Raw genomic sequence first — 8,121 nt, forward strand, 5'->3', positions numbered from 1 at the left:
AGAAATATTTTAGAAAGCTTGATGAACAAAGGATAAAATAATCAAGATTAGTACAAAATGTCCACTCCTTATTTAAAGTTAAGTTATATTTGGCCGGGCACGGTGGTTCATGCCTGCAATCCCAGCAATATGGGAGGCCAAGGCTGGCGGATCACTTGAGGTCAGGAGCTTGAAACCAGCCTGGCCAACATGGTGAAACTCTGTCTTTACTAAAAATATAAAAATTAGCCAGGCGTGGTGGCGCATGCCATAATCCCAGCTACTCGGGAGGCTGAGGCAGCAGAATTCCTTGAACCCAAGAGGCAGAGGTTGCAGTGAGCCAAGATCACAGCATTATACTCCAGCCTGGGCTATAGAGTGAGACTTCATCTCAAAAAATAATGATAAAGTTAAGTGGTATTCATGGAAATTTGGAAAACATTTGAAAGCATTTAAATCAGCACATCTGCTATTTATTGTCAAACATGAAGTTATAGTCAAAACTCTATAGACAATATGGGGTCAGTGCATATTTTCTAACCAATTTTGAAAATAGTGTTTATTTACTTTAAACATCTATGGAATTTTTAATTCTCATATCCCCATTTTCCTTAATGCCAAAAATACTGTCCCACCCTCACAATAAAAAGCCATAAGACTATTTTAAGTCCTAGGCTATCTTTCTGAAATGCCTCTTAATTATGTGTTTAAAGTGTTTTTATTGCTTATGGAATAGTTCTAAGTGATGGTCTTTTTTTTTTTTTTTCCTCCTCAATCAGACCTCAAGATACATGATATATAAATTTGTGTCCCTAAAACTATATGCTTACATTTTCTCTTGGTTTGTTTATTTTGAAAAGTGTTCCATAAAATCTAACTCATTTTTCTTTATAATCAGCATTGTAAGCCCACCCCAGGGATTGCATTTTTTTTTCTCAGTCCAACCTAAAACTGGGGTTCTTGTCTGTCATTTTCTTCATAAAACTTCTCTCAATGACTTCTGTTTTTAGTTTTAATTTTCTGCTAAATTTCTTGAGGTGTTACCTTGATGCATCTGAAGTTTATTAGGAAGTAAAGGAAGAAAAGTTAATGATAAAATTATGTGGCCGGGCATGCTGGCTCACTCCTGTAATCCCAGCACTTTGGGAGGCTGAGGCGGGCGGATCCCAAGGCCAGGAGATTGAGACCAACCTGGCCAACATGGTGAAACCCCTTCCCTACTGAAATACAAAAAATTAGCTGGGCATGGTGGCAGGCACCTGTAGTCCCAGCTACTTGGGAGGCTGAGGCAGGAGAATCGCTTGAACCCAGGAGGTAGAGGTTGCAGTGAGCTGAGATCATGCCCCTGCACTCCAGCCTGGGCAAAAGAGCAAGACTTCATCTCAAAAAAAAAAAAAAAAAAAAAAATCTATATATATATATATATACACACACACAATAGTCAGTGCGTTAAATTTGAATAGCTAAATATTTGTTGATACAGGCTTTGCGGATTCCAGGAGTAGGGGAAGAACTATCCATTGGATTCCTTCTTGTCTCTAGGAGCAAACAATATAAATCAGGTATGCACATGTAGCTTTTTGCCCAGACACTGTTAGACCTCTATTCCTGCCTCAGTTCTCTTAGACTCCAGCTGCCTCTGACAGCAGCCTACATGAAACCACTTTTTAACTAAAAACCTTCTTAGTTTACCTAATTGAACCCCTGTGTCATTTTAACCAAATTTTTTCTGCCACTCCACTGCAGCATCTCAGAAGAATACTTAAGGGAAAGTTAGATCAATACAGTTTAGTATTTTATTTTCATAAGTCGGAGTGTCACTATTTTGCCCAGACTGCTCTTGAACTCATGGGCTCAATTGATCCTCTTGCCTCAGCCTCCCAGGTACCTGGGATTATGGGCATAAGCCACTGTGCCCAGCTCAGGAGTAATACTGGTGCTTATTTCTTGCAATGCTGTACTATGTCTAAAATAACTTTTTGTTTGTAACCACTTGCAAAATATTCCTGATTACTTCCCAGGTTGTAAAGTGCACCAAATTACTATTACTTTGAGATGGTAACTTTGTGGGCCTATGTACGTGCCCCTTCCATAGAGAAGAAATTTTTTTTTTTAACAGAGTCTTGCTCTGTCACCCAGGCTGGAGAGCAGTGGCACAAACTGGGTTCACTGCAGCTTCTGCCTCCTGGGTTCAAGTGATTGTCCTGACTCAGCCTCCCTAGTAGCTAGGATTACAGATGCGTGCCATCATGCCCGGCTAATTTTTATATTTTTAGTGGAGATGGGGTTTCACCATGTTGGCCAGGCTGGTCTCAAATTCCTGATCTTAGGTGATGCACCTGCCTCGGGCTCCCAAAGTGCTGGGATTACAGGTGTGAGCCACTGCACCTGGCCAAGAAGGAAGAATTTTTGTAAGTGGTTAATGTGTTCTACCCAAAGATCAGCAAAAGGAATAAGCTACATTAGCATATTTAGTTTAGCTATTTGCTAGCAATGTGAATTTTGGCAAATCAATGTCTCTAAGCCTCTAAAATGGGGAAAACAATACAACTCCTAGTGTTTATAGAAACACAGTGACCCTCTATTGCTGTCAAATTCCCAGCATTCTTTTTCACTCTGGGAACTGCGCCTTCCTACCTCCTGTAGTTCTGATGCAATAGTCAATTCTGAGAGCCCCACCAGCCTCCCGACCACAAGGTTTAGCAAGTGACACAGACCCAGCCAATTAGAATACTGCAACTCTCTCTGTACTGTAATTGATCCCAGATATGGGCACCCGACCCACAAAGGGCCAACTGAAGTCTCTCTCTGAGCTTTGCTATATGAACAAACAGAATCTCTCCTCTAGGACAGCAAGCACTGAGAACCATGTGAAGCCAAAGCCAGGTAGCTTTAGATTTTATTCTCAGGCCAATTAGCGGAGAGAAAATCCGAGGTGAGAGTTTGAGACAGAGTTAGAGATGTCCCTGAAGTTTTAAATGAAGCATTTAACACACTCCCCACCCCGACCCCTGAAAGATTCCCTCCCCTTCAATGCTTACACTAGTTCAAGTTGGTTTGTGCCACTTGCAACTGAAAGGGCTCTGAGTAATAGAGGGTTAAATGAGACAAAATATGTGAAGTATAAATGTCTGTACAAATAGGCCGTGTGTGGTGGCTGACGCCTGTAATCCCAGCACTTTGGGAGGCTGAGGTGGGTGGATCACGAGGTCAGGAGTTCAAGACCAGCCTGGCCAATATGGTGAAACTCTGTCTCTACTAAAAATACAGAAAGTAGTAGGGTGTGGTGGTGCATGCCTGTGGTCCCAGCTACTCGGGAGGCAGTGGCAGAAGAATCACTCGAACCCGGAGCAAGACTCTGTCTCAAAAAAATAAAAGATCCGTACCAACATAAGGTGTAACCATCACTCTCAGGGAATGGCATGCCACACCCCTGAAATTATTCTGAATAAAAATTGGTATCAGAGAAATACAGTCAGGACGATATGATGTGGGATCACTTGATAAATATGACTATGGTATACTGACATGACCTCCAATTATATTCCATACAATGCATAACCAAAACTCAGGGGCCACTTTCTTCCTGAAATACTGAAATATACCCTGAATTTCTATCTTCCCTTTTTTTTTTTTTGAGACGGAGTCTCACCTGTCGCCCAGGCTGGAGTGCAGTGGCGCCATCTCGGCTTATTGCAATTTCTGCCTCCTGCCTCAGCCTCTCAAGTAGCTGGGATTACAGGCATGCACCACTGCACCTGGGTAATTTTTGTATTTTTAGTAGAGATGGGGTTTCACCATGTTGGTCAGGTTGGTCTTGAACACCTGACCTTAGGTGATCTGCCCGCCTCAGCCTCCCAAAGTGCTGGGATTATAGGCATAAGCCACTGCGCCCGACATACTCTGAATTTCTACAGAACAAGATATGGATAGGACAGTACAAACTGAGCTCTGATGAGCCACACTACACAATAAAGTTTCAAAAATTGCCTAAAAGCATAAATCATTTAGATATACTGTCAAAATACCACAGAATTGCACCTATTCCTTTAAATTACATAGTACAAACTTTATTTAATGTCTTCTACGTGAATGTTCAAAGAACAGAGAGTGTTGTGATATTTTGTATGTTTGTGTCTTCTGTAACTATGATGATTTCTCCTCCATCTCCTACCACCCCCCACCTTCAGTACTAAATTGGGTTGTTACCTTAAAAGGCAAACACTAGTGACTATATTTGTCCCTGTTGAAACAGGGAATAAACAAACAGCTGTGGTTAGTGCGTAGGCATTTAAGATGTTCAGAATGCAGATTGTGGTTTAGATATCTGTCTCAAAAATGGGATTCCCAGGATAGGAGTCCATTTAGAAATGAACACAGTGTACAGGTAGAGCAAAGCCATCAAAGATAAATAAAATTTGGAGGACTAGCTTAATTCCTTCATAAGTAGAATGTTAGACAGCAAAATACACAATGATGTGAATTTAACTCTGCGACATCTGGGCAGACAATTCTCTGACACATCAGAAAATAAATAGGGCAAATCTGTTTTTAGTCTGTGTGTTTTCCTCTTTACCAAATGGAAAAAAAAAAGCCTACAATTTTGCACCAAGGTCCTGTTTGTGAAACATAGAAGGCCACATCGGTGCAAAACAAGAATGCCACATTTAATTTAGCTCAATATAATGACTATTTGAGCTCACACTGTGTGACAGAGACTGAGAAAAAGAGTGGGCATATGAAATGATTAATACTCAATCTCAAGTAGAAAAGTAAAATATAAAAGCCCAATTTACAAAATGTACAAGAGAGAAGTTTCTCTACTTGGCCACATAGAGAAGGAAGGTTTGAAACCACACATTTTGACTCCTGATCAGATGCTCCATCCACTGTATCACAGGTTCAAAATTCCATATGTCTGTGTTTATCTGTTCCCACCCTGTTTACATCAGGTCAGCAAATAGAAAGTGTATTACGTACTCTGTGAATCCTGTAGGAGAAATAAACCTAACTCAAAGGAAATAGTGGATAATTCTCACTGAGCCTGGCTGGGACGCTTCCCGAAGGAAATAATCTATGTAAGGTATTGAAGAAAATGATTTTTCCTTGGATGAGGATGAGAAAGAGTGGTACAGAGGTAAGAAAATCACAGTGAACTTGGAGTACAGTTTAACACACCTAGAGAGTAAAATAACCTTAAAGTAGTTGGAAGAGAACTCCCCTTCCTAGATTATTTATTCTATTTTAAGCAGAGAAATGCTTGGTTGAAGCCATAACTGAATTAATTATCCTTCAAAACCACTGAACTATACAATTTTCTACGGCTTCTAGGGCTAAGGGGGTCTTGTCTCATAATGAAGTCGAAGTAGCTATAAATGTAAAATAAAAATCTAGATTTGTACTTTGCCAGCCTGGCTTTGTTCCATCAAAGCTATCCTCTCAAACAGTATTTGCATAGCACTACAGTCATATTTACACATCAGGGACAGAACTGGATGGGACCCATTTCTGGTCTCCAGTTCTTTATCCCAATCCTAACCTCACACTGTCCATCATCCTGGTTAATTAAGAGAAGGCCTTCCTCAGTAGAAAGTAAACTAGTTTGGCCAAGTGTGGTAGCTCACACCTGTAATCCCAGCACTTTAGGGGGCCAAGACGGGCTTATCGCGGAGTCAGGAGATCGAGACCATCCTGGCCAACATGGTGAAACCCTGTCTCCATTAAAATACAAAAAATTAGCTGGGCATGGTGGTGTGCACCTGTAGTTCCAGGTACTTGGGAGGCTGAGGCAGGGGAATCGCTTTAACCCGGGTGGCAGAGGTGGCAGTGAGCTGAGATCGCACCACTGCACTCCAGCCTGGTGACAGAGCAAGACTCTGTATATAGGCTTTCTGTATATAGGCTAAAAAATCAGTCTCATCAAATAAAGCCGAATGTCGTATTTCAGGTTTCTCTTGTCCTTCAAGGTAAACTGAGTTTTGCTCACTCTTCCACCCCCAGTGAAGGTGTAACTGTAATTGAATGGCAAAGCCAAAATAATGGGAAGTTGAGTCAGGACAATCTACAGGCTGTGGAATTTATCCTGTGTAATTGAAAGTTAAAAGCCACAATTCCAGCTCATCCATAATGTTTAACCATACTTTGGCTGAAGATTCAAGTAAAGGTTTTCAGTCTTTCCATTCTATTTTTAGTTGTCATGATGCATCAACCAAAATGTAATCACAATGTTCTTGTTGCATTATTTGAAAGCTGTCTAAGCTTAATCTAAACAATCAGACCTCTGGAAAATTAGGGAAAATACGAACTTTTTAGCAGATTCTCTAGGAGACAATAGGCTTTTGAATTGCCTTATTAGAATCAAATTACATGTAGAAGAATATTACAACTATTGTATAGTTTTAATTTTTTTTCGGTCACAAATGTGAACATATGCTAGGTCAGCACACTCTTTTTTGTCTGTGTTAGAAAGGAGCAAACCAGTGGGGCACGGTGGCTCACGCCTGTAATCCCAGCACTTTGATAGGCCAAGACAGGTGGATCACAAGGTCAGGAGTTCAAGACCAGCCTGACCAATGTGGTGAAACCCCATCTCCACTAAAAACACAAAAATTTGCTGGGTATGGTGATATGTGCCTGTAATCCCAGCTACTCAGGAAGCTAAGGCAAGAGAATCTCTTGAACCCAGGAAGCAGAGATTGCAGTGAGCCAGGATCGCACCACTGCACTCCAGCCTGGTGACAGAGCGAGACTTTGTCTCAAAAAAAACAAACAAAAAGAAAGGAGCACACCAAGTTTTGCCTTTATTTATTTTTCCAAAAAACATTTATTGAACAGCTATGATGTGTCAAATAATTACAAATAATAAGACACGCAGGACAAGGCCTTTGTTTTTGGGACAGAAGAGGTAGTGAATGAAGTAAGTAAACATGTGCATTTAACTATGCAGCAAAGCATCACAGACATTATGAAAGAAATTAGGACAGGACACTGTTGTTGTATGATATTGACCATGGGTCTCAGAAAAGGAGCCATCATCATAGGGAATCGTGCATGTTCGCCAAGTCCTGTTCAGACACGGCAGACTGGCGAGGTTGACAAGGGATTAGGGAAGGGTACTCCAGCAGTCACAACAGGCACAAAAGCAGAGAGACATGAGTAGGCTTAGTCCCGTATTTCTCAGACTTATGTTGTATTTAGATCTCTTATAAAGGAATATATTTCACGTGTATCCTGGAGTCAACTTAGATTGTATGTGTAGAAACATAACAGTAAGTATAAACTCTAATGCTTATAGCTATCACATAATTATAAAACCAAACAGATGAACAAATTAATTATAAGGAAAAACATAAAACTAGTATCATTTAAATAATTTCAGTTTAATGGCATGACGGATAATTTTTGCTAAAACAATATTGTCTTGATTGCTGTGAATCTTTTGAAATTGACATGCCTGTACTACTTTGTCCTAAATGATGATTCAATTATTTCATCTTTTTTTTTTTTAACTAGAACCATTGCCAAATCTTTATACAGCAAGCCATGACATCACTTGGTCTTCATTTGTAAAAAAAAAAAAAAAAAAAAAAAAAAAAAAAATCTATCATTTGAAGTATTGTCTCCTCTTTTTATTCATTAGTCCGTGATGATAGGGCAAGTTTGTGATATTAGTCAGAAAGTTGTCATTGCTGTAGGGAGTGATGGCTTGTGCCTGTAATCCCAGCACTTTGAGAGACTGAGGCAGATGGATCGCTTGAGCTCAGGAGTTGGAGACCAGCCTGGGCAAACGGCAAAACCCTGTCTCTACCTAAATAAATAAATAAATAAATAAGTACACACACACACACACACACACACACACACACACACACACAAATAGCTGGGAATGGTGGCATGTGCCTGTGGTCCTAGCTACTTAGGAGGCTGAGGTGATAGAATCTCTTGAGCCTGGTAGGTAGAGTTTGCAGTGAGCCAAGATCGCAGCACTGCACTCCAGCCTGGGCAACAGAGGAATACCTCATCTCAAAAATAAAATAGAAAGCGGCCATCATCCTAGACCCTTATTACTCAAAAAGTGTTCCAGGGAGTAGCAGCACTGGCATCACCGGGAGCTTGTTAGAAATGTCTTGGGCCACATGGGAC

The sequence above is a fragment of the Aotus nancymaae genome, unplaced genomic scaffold (assembly GCF_030222135.1).
Source record: "Aotus nancymaae isolate 86718 unplaced genomic scaffold, 86718_ANA_hifiasm-v0.15.2.pri h1tg000012l, whole genome shotgun sequence".
Lineage (NCBI taxonomy): Eukaryota > Metazoa > Chordata > Mammalia > Primates > Aotidae > Aotus > Aotus nancymaae.